The sequence below is a fragment of the Eurosta solidaginis genome, chromosome 5, assembly GCF_040869045.1.
Source record: "Eurosta solidaginis isolate ZX-2024a chromosome 5, ASM4086904v1, whole genome shotgun sequence".
In the NCBI taxonomy this organism is placed as follows: Eukaryota; Metazoa; Arthropoda; class Insecta; order Diptera; family Tephritidae; genus Eurosta; species Eurosta solidaginis.
Genome location: NC_090323.1, coordinates 151,235,489 through 151,249,518, shown reverse-complemented (window position 1 = coordinate 151,249,518; position 14,030 = coordinate 151,235,489). Strand labels below are relative to the sequence as shown.

The following is a 14,030-nucleotide window of genomic DNA, read 5'->3' as shown; positions in this document are numbered from 1 at the left end:
CAAGGGGCGATCGCGCTTAGAAAAACTTGTTTTTTAATTGAAGAAACTTTTTCTAAACTTTAATTTGGACCAAGGCCCTTGGAGTGGTAGGCAAAGCCATTATGGTATCATTTTGGGACTTTCAGCAGATCACTTTTGGGTTGTGTCTGGACTTTGTGGGGATTTTTTTTCGGAACTATTTGGGTACAATTCCGCTACTTTTTCGGGATGGTTTTATTTTATTTTTTAGACAGTTTTATTTAGCTTGAGTTAACAGGCTGTACGCCCGCTGCACGGCCGTTGTGAACGAATCTTGTAATTTAAATTTAAGTAACTTCCCGATTAGCTACAAGATTGAAACTTGGTATATAGTTCAGAACCCGATGACAATGCAATAATAAGAAAAAAATCGCCGCTAGGTGGCGCAAGGATCTAGATATTCGCAAAATTCGCATTTGTGGTCCGATTTGGCTCATATTTGGAACACATAATACATGCAAGAATAGAAATCGACCTGTGAAAAAGAATCGCCGCTAGGTGACGCATGGATCGAGATATTCGCAAAATTCGCATTTGTGGTCCGATTTGGCTCATATTTGGAACGCATAATACATGCAAGAATAGAAATCGACCTGTGAAAAAAATCGCCGCTAGGTGGCGCATGGATCGAGATATTCACAAAAATCGTATTTGTGGTCCGATTTGGCTCATATTTGGAACACATAATACATACAAGAATAGAAAGCGACCTATCAAAAAATCGCCGCTAGGTGGCGCAAGGATCGAGATATTCGCAAAATTCGCATTTGTGGTCCGATTTGGCTCATATTTGGAACACATAATACATGCAAGAATAGAAATCGACCTGTGAAAAAGAATCGCCGCTAGGTGACGCATGGATCGAGATATTCGCAAAATTCGCATTTGTGGTCCGATTTGGCTCATATTTGGAACACATAATACATGCAAGAATAGAAATCGACCTGTGAAAAAAATCGCCGCTAGGTGGCGCATGGATCGAGATATTCACAAAAATCGTATTTGTGGTCCGATTTGGCTCATATTTGGAACACATAATACATACAAGAATAGAAAGCGACCTATCAAAAAATCGCCGCTAGGTGGCGCAAGGATCGAGATATTCACAAAAATCGTATTTCTGGTCCGATTTGATTTGGTCCATATTTGGAACACATAATACATACATGAATAGAAAGCTACCTATGATGCCCGATTTGGCTCATATTTGGAACAAATATTGCATACAGTCCAGTAGAAGTGACATCAAAATATTTTGGAGTTGGAGGAGGGACAAGCATACGTGGCGCAGAGTCGAGTGAAATCTTTGGAAGGATTATGTATTGAGGACTTAGGTTGTTACAAATTGTCAGGAAAGAGTCCTTGTAATAATGAGTCACTAAATGAACTAAATAGAATGAGAAATAATAGGCAATTAAATAAAGACTAAAAACTTGAAAATAAAATAATTAAAAAAAAATGTTTAAGTTAAACGGTTTTATTGAAAACAATACTTACATGAAATAATAAAAATACGAAAAGCTAGAAAATAATTAGGTAGGTCCTAGGTATTAGTCATCACACTCCTTATCAATCTAGGGCGTTAATCAGAAAATTAAATAAAAGCGTTGGACGCGTCATATTTCTATTGATAGTCATAAGTAAAACCAACTGAACCTTAATCAGGTTATGCTACGCCTCATATTTTTAGAAATTTCACGCGCCCAACGCTTTTATTTAATTGTCTGATCAACGCCCTAGATTGATAAGGAGTGTGATGACTAGTACCTAGGACCTACCTAATTATTTTCTAGCTTTTCGTATTTTTATTATTTCATGTAAGTATTGTTTTCAATGAAACCGTTTAACGTAAAAAATTTTTTTTAATTATTTTATTATTGTTGTGGACATTTCCTCCAACCTGTTTTAAGGACTATTTCGCGATCACTTTGCGATTATTTCGTGAATATTTCTGAACTATTTTAAGGATGATCTAGGAATTGTTTCGGAGATAATTTGGCATTGTTTTTTGTTATTATTTTGGGACTATTTCGGTACACTTTCACATCAGTTTATGACTGTAGTTATGAAATTGTTTCAGGACTGTTTCAGGTTGTCTTTGGCAGGGCTTTCAGAATCCTTTAAAGACCACTTTGGTATTGCTTCGAGATCAACGGGTTTATTTTGCTACCATTCGAAATTATTTTCAAATTAATTTCGAAATAAATCTGGAACTGTTTCGGTAGTATCTACATATTACTTATTAGGGGACTATATTGGATATTTCGGCATTGTTTTTGTTTTAAGCCTACGACTCCTTACGAAAATTTCAGAATAATTTTGAAACATGTTTCTGGATCGCTTGGGAATCGTTTTTGGTTTAATCGGTTTTTTTTTAATACTTTTAACTCTGAGCCTGTTCGCAATTTTGTTGATGTTTATTTCAAAGAAATTTTATGTTTATGTTTCTTGAGTATCTTGGTTGGTAATTCTTGTAGTCATATTGCTTTAGTTATTTTCATATTTAAACCTTTCTGATTTCAGATTATCGTCCTTAATCCGATTGAGCCCTTTTCTGAGGAAGTTTGAAAATGTTGAATCCACTTGCATTGTGTTTTCATGAATTGTAATGGGGTTAAATTCATTGAATATAAAATTGATCATGACTATTTATTAAGGAACAAATTTAGTTAAAGACAAAGTTTTGCTTATTATTCCATATATGTACTTGTCAATATTTCTTTCGGTTTACATGACTAATATCTATTCTAATTGTAAACTAACTGGAATCAAACAAAAATTCTTTCAATATCAATAAACTTATCCACCTAGCGGAATTTTTCGCATTTTCAAGCCTATATCCCATCCGTTAGTTACCTAAGAATTTAAATTTTCAACTTTCCCCAATTTTGACCAAGCTTCGCCATCTTTCTTGTCCTCCGCGCGACGTCGTGTCCTGAACACTGTCCAAGTTTTAAGTCTATTGTTTTTTGGGAACTTACTATAACTCAATTGCAAGACCAACCTCCCTAGGCATGTAAAATATTCATGCTAAAATAAAAAAGGTTTCTTGGCTGTTGTTTGAAGGATTGACCTATGCAACGGAACATGTTTCTAGATCAGTGGTCGGCAAAAATTTAAATGGAAGTGTGTTAGTGAGAGCATGAGCCTCCCAGCAGGAAATTAAATTTAAAATGGCAACGGGCTTTTTTATACTCAGTTGAGCAGAGCTCACAGAGTATATTAAGTTTGACTGGATAACGGTTGGTTGTACATATATAAAGGAATCGAGATAGATATAGACTTCCATATATCAAAATAATCAGGATCGAAAAAAAATTAGATTGAGCCATGTCCGTCCGTCCGTCCGTTAACACGATAACTTGAGTAAATTTTGAGGTATCTTGATGAAATTTGGTATGTATGTTCCTGAGCACTCATCTCAGATCGCTATTTAAAATGAACGATATCGGACTATAACCACGCCCACTTTTTGGATATCGAAAATTTCGAAAAACCGAAAAAGTGCGATAATTCATTACAAAAGACCGATAAAGCGACGAAACTTGGTAGATGAGTTGAACTTATGACGCAAAATAGAAAATTAGTAAAATTTTGGACAATGGGTGTGGCACCGCCCACTTTTAAAAGAAGGTAATTTAAAAGTTTTGCAAGCTGTAATTTGGCAGTCGTTGAAGATATCATGACGAAAATTAGCAGGAACGTTACTCTTATTACTATATGTACGGTTAATAAAAATTAGCAAAATCGGAGAAGAACCACGCCCACTTTTAAAAAAAAATTTTTTTTAAAGTAAAATTTTAACAAAAAATTTAATATCTTTACAGTATATAAGTAAATTATGTCAAGATTCAACTCCAGTAATGATATGGTGCAACAAAATACAAAAATAAAAGAAAATTTAAAAATGGGCGTGGCTCCGCCCTTTTTCATTTAATTTGTCTAGGATACTTTTAACGCCATAAGTCGAACAAAAATTAACCAATCCTTTTGAAATTTGGTAGGGGCATAGATTTTATGGCGTTAATTGTTTTCTGTGAAAATGGGCGAAATCGGTTGATGTCACGCCCAGTTTTTATACACAGTCGTCCGTCTGTCCTTCCGCATGGCTGTTAACACGATAACTTGAGCAAACATCGATATATCTTTACTAAACTCAGTTCACGTACTTATCTGAACTCACTTTATATTGGTATGAAAAATGAACGAAATCCGACTATGACCACGCCCACTTTTTCGATATCGAAAATTACGAAAAATGAAAAAAATGCCATAATTCTATACCAAATACGAAAAAAGGGATGAAAAATGGTAAAGTACTTGGATTGTTTCATTGACGCGAAATATAACTTTAGAAAAAACTTTATAAAATGGTTGTGACACCTACCATATTAAGTAGAAGAAAATGAAAAAGTTCTGCAGGGCGAAATAAAAAACCCTTAAAATCTTTGCAGGTATTACATATATAAATAAATTAGCAGTATCCAACAGATGATGTTCTGGGTCACCCTGGTCCACATTTTGGTCAATATCTGGAAAACGCCTTCACATATACAACTACCACCACTCCCTTTTAAAACTCTCATTAATACCTTTAATTTGATACCCATATCGTACAAACTCATTCTAGAGTCACCCCTGGTCCACCATTATGGCGATATTTCGAAAAGGCGAACACCTATAGAACGAAGGCCCACTCCCTTTTAAAAATACTCATTAACACCTTTCATTTGATACCCATATTGCACAAACGAATTCTAGAGTCACCCCTGGCCCACCTTTGTGGCGATATCTCGAAACGGCGTCCACCTATAGAACTAAGGCACACTCCCTTTTAAAATACTCATTAACACCTTTCGTTTGATGCCCATATTATGCAAACAAATTCTAGGGTCACCCCTGGTCCACCTTTATGGCGATATCTCGAAACGGCGTCCACCTATGGAACTAAGGATTACTCCCTTTTAAAATGCTCATTAACACCTTTCATTTGATACCCATATCGTACAAACGCATTCTAGAGTCACCCCTGGTCCATCTTTACGGCGATATCTCGAAAAGGCTTCCATCGATAGAACTTAGGACCACGCCCTTTTAAAATACTCATTAATACCTTTCATTTGATGCCCATATCGTACAAACGCATTCTAGAGTCAACCCTGATCCACCTTTATGGCGATATCTCGAAACGGCGTCGACCTATAGAACTAAGGCCCACTCCCTTTTAAAATACTCATTAACACCTTTCGTTTGATGCCCATATTGTGCAAACAAATTATAGGGCCACCCCTGGTCCACCTTTATGGCGATATCTCAAAACGGCGTCCACCTATAGAACTAAGGCCCACTCCCTTTTAAAATACTCATTAACACCTTTCGTTTGATGCCCATATCGTACAAACAAAGTCTAGAGTCACCCCTGGTCCAGAAAGGCCCACTCCCTCTTAAAATACTCATTAGCTCCTTTCGTTTGATACCCATATTGCACAACGAATTCTAGAGTCAGCCCTGGCCCACCTTTATGGCGATATCTCGAAACGGCGTCCACCTATAGAACTAAGGCCCACTCTCTTTTAAAATACTCATTAACACCTTTCGTTTGATGCCCATATTGTGCAAACAAATTCTAGGGTCACCCCTGGTCCACCTTTATGGCGATATCTCGAAACGGCGTCCACCTATGGAACTAAGGATTACTCCCTTTTAAAATGCTCATTAACACCTTTCATTTGATACCCATATCGTACAAACGCATTCTAGAGTCACCCCTGGTCCATCTTTACGGCGATATCTCGAAAAGGCGTCCATCTATAGAACTTAGGTCCACGCCCTTTTAAAATACTCATTAATACCTTTCATTTGATACCCATATCGTACAAACGCATTCTAGAGTCAACCCTGATCCACCTTTATGGCTATATCCCTAAATGGCGTCCACCTATAGAACTATGGCCCACTCCCTCATAAAATACTCTTTAATGCCTTTCATTTGATACACATGTCATACAAACACATTCCAGGTTTTCCCTCGGTTCATTTTCCTACATGGTTATTTTCCCTTATGTTGTCACCATAGCTCTCAACTGAGTATGTAATGTTCGGTTACACCCGAACTTAACCTTCCTTACTTGTTTCGATATAAAAACAATTTTATCAAACTGTGGAAAATTTTATTTTTGATTCAGAAATATATTAAAACATTTCCAAGTTCCTTAGTTCATCAAGTTATATTCGCTTCAAGGGGGAACCGATATTTTTACATATAACAAGTAAGGAAGGCTAAGTTCGGGTGTAACCAAACATTACATACTCAGTAGAGAGTTATGGATACAAAATAAGGGAAAATCACCATGTAGGAAAATGAACCTAGGGTAACACTGGAATGTGTTGTTTGTACGATATGGGTATCAAATGAAAGGTGTTAATGAATATTTTAAAAGGGCGTGGGCCTTAGCTCTATAGGTGGACGCCTTTTCGAGATATCGCCATAACGGTGGACCAGGGGTGACTCTAGAATTTGTTTGTACGATATGGGTATCAACTGAAAGGTGTTAATGAGTATTTTAAAAGGGAATGGGCCTTAGTTCTATAGGCGGACGGCTTTTCGAGATATCGCCATAAAGGTGGACCATGGGTGACTCTAGAATTTGTTTGTACGATATGGGTATCAAATGAAAGGTGTTAATGAGTATTTTAAAAGCGAGTGGGCCTTAGTTAAGTAGGCGGACGGCTTTTCGAGATATCGCCATAAAGGTGGACCAGGGGTCACACTAGAATTTGTTTGTACGATATGGGTATCAAATGAAAGGTGTTAATGAGTATTTTAAAAGGGAGTGGGCCTTAATTCTATAGGTGGACGCTTTTTCGAGATATCGCCATAAAGGTGGACCAGGGGTGACTCTAGAATTTGTTTGTACGATATGGGTATCAAATGAAAGGTGTTAATGTGTATTTTAAAAGGGAGTGGGCCTTAGTTCTATAGGCGGACGGCTTTTCGAGATATCGCCATAAAGGTGGACCAGGGGTGACTATAGAATTTGTTTGTACGATATGGGTATCAAATGAAAGGTGTTAATGAGTATTTTAAAAGCGAGTGGGCCTTAGCTCTATATGTGGACGCCTTTTCGGGATATCGTTATAAAGGTGGACCAGGGGTGACTCTAGAATTTGTTTGTACGATATGGGTATCAAATGAAAGGTGTTAATGAGTATTTTAAAAGGGAGTGGGCCTTAGTTCTATAGGCGGACGGCTTTTCGAGATATCGCCATAAAGGTGGACCAGGGGTGACTCTAGAATTTGTTTATACGATATGGGTATCAAATGAAAGGTGTTAATGAGTATTTTAAAAAGGAGTGGACCTTAGTTCTATAGGTGAGCGCCTTTTCGAGATATCGCCATAAAGGTGGACCAGGGGTCAAACTAGAATTTGTTTGTACGATATGGGTATCAAATGAAAAGTGTCAATGAGTATTTTAAAAGGGAGTGGGCCTTAGTTCTATAGGTGGACGCCTTTTCGAGATATCGCCATAAAGGTGGACCAGGGGTCACACTAGAATTTGTTTGTACGATATGGGTATCAAATGAAAGGTGTTAATGAGTATTTTAAAAGGGAGTGGGCCTTAGTTCTATAGGTGGACGCTTTTTCGAGATATCGCCATAAAGGTGGACCAGGGGTGACTCTAGAATTTGTTTGTACGACATGGGTATCAAATGAAAGGTGTTAATGAGTATTTTAAAAGGGAGTGGGCCTTAGCTCTATAGGTGGACGCTTTTCGGGATATCGTTATAAAGGTGGACCAGGGGTGACTCTAGAATTTGTTTGTACGATATGGGTATCAAATGAAAGGTGTTAATGAGTATTTTAAAAGGGAGTGGTCCTTAGTTCTATAGGCGGACGGCTTTTCGAGATATCGCCATAAAGGTGGACCAGGGTGACTCTATAATTCGTTTGTACGATATGGGTATCAAATGAAAGGTGCTAATGAGTATTTTAAAAGGGAGTGTGCCTTAGTTCTATAGGTGGACGCCTTTTCGAGATATCGCCATAAAGGTGGACCAGGGGTGACTCTAGAATTTGTTTGTACGATATGGGTATCAAATGAAAGGTTTTAATGAGTATTTTAAAAGGGAGTGGGCCTTAGCTCTATAGGTGGACGCCTTTTCGGGATATCGTTATAAAGGTGGACCAGGGGTGACTCTAGAATTTGTTTGTACGATATGGGTATCAAATGAAAGGTGTTAATGAGTATTTTAAAAGGGAGTGGTCCTTAGTTCTATAGGCGGACGGCTTTTCGAGATATCGCCATAAAGGTGGACCAGGGTGACTCTATAATTCGTTTGTACGATATGGGTATCAAATGAAAGGTGCTAATGAGTATTTTAAAAGGGAGTGTGCCTTAGTTCTATAGGTGGACGCCTTTTCGAGATATCGCCATAAAGGTGGACCAGGGGTGACTCTAGAATTTGTTTGTACGACATGGGTATCAAATGAAAGGTGTTAATGAGTATTTTAAAAGGGAGTGGGCCTTAGCTCTATAGGTGGACGCTTTTCGGGATATCGTTATAAAGGTGGACCAGGGGTGACTCTAGAATTTGTTTGTACGATATGGGTATCAAATGAAAGGTGTTAATGAGTATTTTAAAAGGGAGTGGTCCTTAGTTCTATAGGCGGACGGCTTTTCGAGATATCGCCATAAAGGTGGACCAGGGTGACTATAGAATTTGCTTGTACGATATGGGTATCAAATGAAAGGTGTTAATGAGTATTTTAAAAGGGAGTGGGCCTTAGTTCTATAGGTGGACGCTTTTCGAGATATCGCCATAAAGGTGGATCAGGGGTGACTCTAGAATTTGTTTGTACGATATGGGTATCAAATGAAAGGTTTTAATGAGTATTTTAAAAGGGAGTGGGCCTTAGCTCTATAGGTGGACGCCTTTTCGGGATATCGTTATAAAGGTGGACCAGGGGTGACTCTAGAATGCGTTTGTACAATATGGGTGTCAAACGAAAGGTGTTAATGAGTGTTTTAAAAGGGAGTGGGCCTTAGTTCTATGGGTGGACGCCTTTTCGAGATGTTTCCATAAAGGTGGACCAGGGGTGACTCTAGAAATTGTTTGTACGATATGGGTATAAAATGAAAGGTGTTAATGAGTATTTTAAAAGGGAGTGGGTCTTAGTTCTATAGGTGGACGCCTTTTCGAGATATCGCCATAAGGGTGGACCAGCGGTGACTCTAGAATTTGTTTGTATGATATGGGTATCAAACGAAAGGTGTTAATGAGTATTTTAAAAGGGAGTGGGCCTTAGTTCTATGGGTGGACGCCTTTTCGAGATATCGCCATAAATGTGGACCAGAGGTGACTCTAGAATTTGTTTGTACGATGTGGGCATCAAACGAAAGGTGTTAACGAGTATTTTAAAAGGAAGAGGGCCTTAGTTCTATGGGTGGACGCCTTTTCGAAATATCGATATAAAGGTGGACCAGGGGTGACTCTTGAATTTGTTTGTACGATATGGGTATCAAATGAAAGGTGTTAATGAGTATTTTAAAAGGGAGTGGCCTTAGTTCTATAGGTGGTCGCCTTTTCGAGATAACGCCATAAAGGTGGACCAGGGGTGACTTTAGAATTTGTTTACGATATGGGTATCAAATGAAAGGTGTTAACGAGCATTTTAAAAGGGAGTGGGCCTCAGTTCTATGGGTGGACGCCTTTTCGAAATGTCGATATAAAGGTGGACCAGGGGTGACACTAGAATTTGTTTGTACGATATGGGTATCAAATGAAAGGCGTTAATGAGTATTTTAAAAGGGAGTCGGCCTTAGTTCTATAGGTGGACGCCTTTTCGAGATATCGCCATAGAGGTGGACCAGGGATGACTCTAAAATGCGTTTACACAATATCGGTATCAAACGAAAGGTGTTAATGAGTATTTTAAAAGGGAGTGAGCCTTAGTTCTATGGGTGGACGCCTTTTCGAAATATCGATATAAAGGTGGGCCAGGGGTGACTCTAGAATTTGTTTGTACGATATGGGTATCAAATGAAAGGTGTTAATGAGTATTTTAAAAGGCAGTGGGCCTTAGTTTTATAGGTGTACGCCTTTTCGAGATATCGCCATAGAGGTGGACCAGGGATGACTCTAAAATGCGTTTATACAATATGGGTATCAAACGAAAGGTGTTAATGAGTATTTTAAAAGGGAGTGAGCCTTAGTTCTATGGGTGGACGCCTTTTCGAAATATCGTTATAAAGGTGGACCAGGGTTGACTCTAGAATGCGTTTGTACATTATGAGTATCAAACGAAAGGTGATAATGAGTATTTTAAAATGGAGTGGGCCTTAGTTCTATAGGTGGGACGCCTTTTCGATATATCGCCATAAAGGTGGACCAGGGGTGACTCTATAATGTGTTTATACAATATGGGTGTCAAATTAAAGGTATTAATAACGATTTTAAAAGGGAGTAGTGGTAGTTGTATATGTGAAGGCGTTTTCGAGATTTCGACCAAAATGTGGACCAGGGTGACCCAGAACATCATCTGTCGGGTACCGCTAATTTATTTATATATGTAATACTACGAACAGTATTCCTGCAATGATTCCAAGGGCTTTCGATTTCGCCCTGCAGAACTTTTTAATTTTTTATACTCAGTTGAGCAGAGCTCACAGAGTATATTAAGTTTGATTGGATAACGGTTGGTTGTACATATATAAAGGAATCGAGATAGATATAGACTTCCATATATCAAAATAATCAGGATCGAAAAAAAATTAGATTGAGCCATGTCCGTCCGTCCGTCCATTAACACGATAACTTGAGTAAATTTTGAGGTATCTTGATGAAATTTGGTAAGTAGGTTTCTGAACACTCATCTCAGATCGCTATTTAAAATGAACGATATCGGACTATAACCACGCCCACTTTTTCGATATCGAAAATTTCGAAAAACCGAAAAAGTGCGATAATTCATTACAAAAGACCGATAAAGCGACGAAACTTGGTAGATGAGTTGAACTTATGACACAAAATAGAAAATTAGTAAAATTTTGGATAATGGGCGTGGCACCGCCCAGTTTTAAAAGAAGATAATTTAAAATTTTTGCAAGCTGTAATTTTGCAGTCGTTGAAGATATCATGATGAAATTTGGCAGGAACGTTACTCTTATTACTATATGTACGCTCAATAAAAATTAGCAAAATCGGAGAAGGACCACGCCCACTTTTAAAAAAAAAAATTTTTTTAAAGTAAAATTTTAACAAAAAATTTAATATCTTTACAGTATATAAGTAAATTATGTCAAGATTCAACTCCAGTAATGATATGGTGCAACAAAATACAAAAATAAAAGAAAATTTAAAAATGGGCGTGGCTCCGCCCTTTTTCATTTAATTTGTCGCCATAAGTCGAGCAAAAATTAACCAATCCTTTTGAAATTTGGTAGGGGCATAGATTTTATAGCGTTAATTGTTTTCTGTGAAAATGGGCGAAATCGGTTGATGTCACGCCCAGTTTTTATACACAGTCGTCCGTCTGTCCTTCCGCATGGCTATTAACACGATAACTTGAGCAAAAATCGATATATCTTTACTAAACTCAGTTCACGTACTTATCTGAACTCACTTTATCTTGGTATGAAAAATGAACGAAATCCGACTATGACCACGCCCACTTTTTCGATATCGAAAATTACGAAAAATGAAAAAAATGCCATAATTTTATACCAAATACGAAAAAAGGGATGAAAAATGGTAAAGTACTTGGATTGTTTCATTGACGCGAAATATAACTTTAGAAAAAAATTTATAAAATGGTTGTGACACCTACCATATTAAGTAGAAGAAAATGAAAAAGTTCTGCAGGGCGAAATAAAAAACCCTTAAAATCTTGGCAGGTATTACATATATAAATAAATTAGCGGTATCCAACAGATGATGTTCTGGGTCACCCTGGTCCACATTTTGGTCGATATCTGGAAAACGCCTTCACATATACAACTACCACCACTCCCTTTTAAAACTCTCATTAATACCTTTAATTTGATACCCATATCGTACTTCTAGAGTCACCCCTGGTCCACCTTTATGGCGATATCTCGAAACGGCGTCCACCTATAGAACTAAGGCCCACTCCCTTTTAAAATACTCATTAACACCTTTCGTTTGATGCCCATATTGTGCAAACAAATTCTAGGGTCACCCCTGGTCCACCTTTATGGCGATATCTCGAAAAGGCGTCCACCTATGGAACTAAGGATTACTCCCTTTTAAAATGCTCATTAACACCTTTCATTTGATACCCATATCGTACAAACGCATTCTAGAGTCACCCCTGGTCCATCTTTACGGCGATATCTCGAAAAGGCGTCCATCTATAGAACTTAGGTCCACGCCCTTTTAAAATACTCATTAATACCTTTCGTTTGATGCCCATATTGTGCAAACAAATTATAGGGCCACCCCTGGTCCACCTTTATGGCGATATCTCGAAACGGCGTCCACCTATAGAACTAAGGCCCACTCCCTTTTAAAATACTCATTAACACCTTTCGTTTGATGCCCATATCGTACAAACAAAGTCTAGAGTCACCCCTGGTCCAGAAAGGCCCACTCCCTCTTAAAATACTCATTAACTCCTTTCGTTTGATACCCATATTGCACAAACGAATTCTAGAGTCACCCCTGGCCCACCTTTATGGCGATATCTCGAAACGGCGTCCACCTATAGAACTAAGGCCCACTCCCTTTTAAAATACTCATTAACACCTTTCGTTTGATGCCCATATTGTGCAAACAAATTCTAGGGTCACCCCTGGTCCACCTTTATGGCGATATCTCGAAACGGCGTCCACCTATGGAACTAAGGATTACTCCCTTTTAAAATGCTCATTAACACCTTTCATTTGATACCCATATCGTACAAACGCATTCTAGAGTCACCCCTGGTCCATCTTTACGGCGATATCTCGAAAAGGCGTCCATCTATAGAACTTAGGTCCACGCCCTTTTAAAATACTCATTAATACCTTTCATTTGATACCCATATCGTACAAACGCATTCTAGAGTCAACCCTGATCCACCTTTATGGCTATATCCCTAAATGGCGTCCACCTATAGAACTATGGCCCACTCCCTCATAAAATACTCTTTAATGCCTTTCATTTGATACACATGTCATAAAAACACATTCCAGGGTTTCCCTCGGTTCATTTTCCTACATGGTTATTTTCCCTTATGTTGTCACCATAGCTCTCAACTGAGTATGTAATGTTCGGTTACACCCGAACTTAACCTTCCTTACTTGTTTCTACTTCATATGGTAGGTGTCACACCCATTTTACAAAGTTTTTTCTAAAGTTATATTTTGCGTCAATAAACCAATGAAATTACCATGTTTCATCCCTTTTTTCGTATTTGGTATAGAATTATGGCATTTTTTCATTTTTCGTAATTTTCGAAATCGAAAAAGTGGGCGTGGTCATAGTCGGATTTCGGCCATTTTTTATACCAATACAAAGTGTGTTCAGATAATTATGTGAACTGAGTTTAGTAAAGATATATCGATTTTTCCTCAAGTTATCGTGTTAACGGCAGAGCGGAAGGACAGACGATCTACTGTGTATAAAAACTGGGCGTGGCTTCAACCGATTTCGTCCTTTTTCACAGAAAACAGTTATGGTCCTAGAATCTAAGCGCCTGTCAAATTTCACAAGGATTGGTAAATATTTGTTCGATTTATGGCATTAAATGTATCCTAGACAAATCAAATGAAAAAGGGCAGAGCCACGCCCATTTTGAAATTTTCTTTTGTTTTTGTATTTGTTGCACCATATCATTACTGGAGTTGAATGTTGACATAATTTACTTATATACTGTAAAGATATTAAATTTTATGTAAAAATTTCACTTTAAAAAAATTTTTTTTAAAGTGGGCGTGGTCGTTCTCCGATTTTGCTATTTTTTATAAAGCATATATATAGTAATACAAGTAACGTTCGTGCCAAATTTCAT

At 37.9% G+C, this 14,030-nt stretch overlaps 1 protein-coding gene across 2 annotated transcripts in view; it reads left to right on the top strand.

The window, feature by feature from the left end:
• pip (heparan sulfate 2-O-sulfotransferase pipe) overlaps nt 1-14,030 on the top strand; it is a 290,276-nt gene that overhangs the window by 270,752 nt on the left and 5,494 nt on the right. The gene's annotated exons all lie outside the window — the stretch shown is intronic.